This window comes from Onychostoma macrolepis, chromosome 05 (genome assembly GCF_012432095.1).
Source record: "Onychostoma macrolepis isolate SWU-2019 chromosome 05, ASM1243209v1, whole genome shotgun sequence".
Lineage (NCBI taxonomy): Eukaryota > Metazoa > Chordata > Actinopteri > Cypriniformes > Cyprinidae > Onychostoma > Onychostoma macrolepis.
Genome location: NC_081159.1, coordinates 42,580 through 44,942, shown reverse-complemented (window position 1 = coordinate 44,942; position 2,363 = coordinate 42,580). Strand labels below are relative to the sequence as shown.

The 2,363-nt window shown below is 36.8% G+C and overlaps 1 long non-coding RNA gene across 1 annotated transcript; it reads left to right on the top strand.

Moving 5' to 3' along the window:
* Positions 1 to 397: 397 nt before the first annotated feature.
* Positions 398 to 981, top strand: LOC131540442 (uncharacterized). The gene is made up of 3 exons (XR_009271271.1): positions 398 to 435; positions 521 to 656; positions 846 to 981. It is a non-coding gene; the product is annotated as an uncharacterized LOC131540442 (long non-coding RNA).
* Positions 982 to 2,363: the final 1,382 nt, after the last annotated feature.

Here is a 2,363-nt window from a genome sequence, read left to right as displayed (position 1 = left end):
CGCCATCACTATTTAGCTGATGCTTTTACCCAAAGCAACTTACAAATGAGGCGTTTTAGAGCCCAATAATTAAACCCTTGCTGGAACCAGGTGAAAAACCAGCTTCTGGAATTAACTCTTATATCTGTGCTGTGGTGCATCATGGGATGTGGGAGAAACCAAAGTAGAGCATAAAATGGATTTTTGTTGTTTTAAAATGTAGTTACTGGAACTATGCATAAATGGCTGTTGAATAATAATTTGTTGATTAAGGCATGTAAAGAATTTGTAATAATCTTGAGATTTGGTTGTTTGGTGAATGTAATTCCTGGTTGCTTGCATCCCCATCAATGGTTGTGTCCATGAATATAAATGCTCATGAGTTGAAGTTTCACAGGATTGTCAGTGTAAGATGGAGGTTGGAGAGCATGTAACCTGCACGAGATTGAAATCATTGTGAGTGGGAATTTTTTTTTTTTTTATCTGGCATTGTTTTAATTGTGCTTTTTTTTTCTTGTAATTATTTACTCTGCTTCTATAGTTAGGGTTAGGGTTTAATGGTACTAAAACATCTAACCTGGAGTGGTCAACATCAGTCCTGCAGAGTTCAGCTTCAACCCTAATCAAACACACCTGAACCAACTAATCAAGGTCTAAGGGCTTCTAGAAAGCTACAGGTGAGTTTTTGTGTGTGTGTGACCTGGATGTTAAGAGCTGTATCAAGAGAAATCACCCCAGAGGAGAGTATTCGGTGTCTATTGTGAATGTGTATTTTCATAACTGTGTTTCAGTTTAACGCTAGTATCTTTTTTTTTTTTTAATTTTTAAAAAAATTTTTTTTATTTTTTTCCCCTTCTCCATTTCAGTTAAGACTTCATGCTGGCACGTTCTGAAGGAACTTGATTCTTGTTTTCTTCAAAAAGCGATCTGTGAGCTTGAGGATTAAAAGCTCATTGCAGTTTCAAATGTTTCGTTGTTGCTGGAAATGGGTGAGGAACATTAAGAAATGTTCAACATCCTCAATGTTGTGCTGATTGTACAAACTGGAATTGATAAGAGTAAATGTGTTTTGATGCAAGTTATGCTATAGCATCATATGCAGAAATTGTCCTTTTTTTTTAAAATGTCATCTCAAACTGTCAACAATTTCGAGATCTGTCTAGCAATGTGTGCACTAAAGAGTTTCAGGGTTCATTCATGGCTGCATTGATAACTGCTTGTTAATGTCAATTTAACTCTTGTGACTGTTTGAGTTTTGAATTGATGCATTCCACATGTCTGCGTATTTGATTAAATTTTAAACCCTGCTTAAATGTCCTTTTACTGCTCACTGTTTTTCATCTGTCAAATATAAAGGACTAAATTCAGTTCACCGATGGCTCTGATTTTCACAAGCAGCTCACAGCGTTCCTATTGCACCTCTGAACCGCAATCCTTTGTAGAAGTCTGTGGCAGTTCATGCAGCAAGTAGATTCCACAAGGGGCATTTTCTTTCCCGTCTGTTTGAATGTAAGCAGCTGTGTTTTCCTGTCTCCGGAATGTAAACTGGTGGCAGTGGGAGGCAAAGAGTCTTCTTTTTCTAAAAACTGTTGTTTGAGCACTGTGCTGATATGCTGAAGTTAAAATCTTAGAGAAATCTGAGAAAAGTGCATAAATAGGGAGCGAAGCGCAGAGCAATAAGCAGGAGCGTCCGAATAGTAGCGAAGCCGGAAGCATGTGATCTATGACGTCTGAAGCTTCATTCACCTGAAAACCACGTGACTGCTTCAGTATCTGGTTCAAGCAGGCGAACCTCAGCACCATTTCCTTTACGTTATCGTACGTTATAATGTGTAGCATTGTTTTTTTTTTTTTTTTTTTTTATCGTCATTTATATATTGAGTTCAAAAATGGACTTTGGCCATGAAATAACAATCTAAGGACCGAGGCAGAGTTACAATAAACAGATCATAGATTTAATTTATGAATTTCTGTTTAATTTACTTTACTTATTTTAGTGCCTGTACACCAACACAAATGAATAACTTTGACAATGACTATTATTCATATAAAATATAATAAACAAAGAATCAGTTGTAGAACCAGATGTGAAACCACTGGCTGTAATGGAACATGACACTTTGGAAGGTGTTATTTATTTTTATGACCACTAGATGGCCACAGCATAAACCATTTTAAAAAAGTTTCGAGTAATGAACCTTTTTCCGATACAATTGTGTTGAAAGCTTCGCTGGTTCAGAACGCTTCACTTCGCCATCACTATTTAGCTGATGCTTTTACCCAAAGCAACTTACAAATGAGGCGTTTTAGAGCCCAATAATTAAACCCTTGCTGGAACCAGGTGAAAAACCAGCTTCTGGAATTAACTCTTATATCTGTGCTGT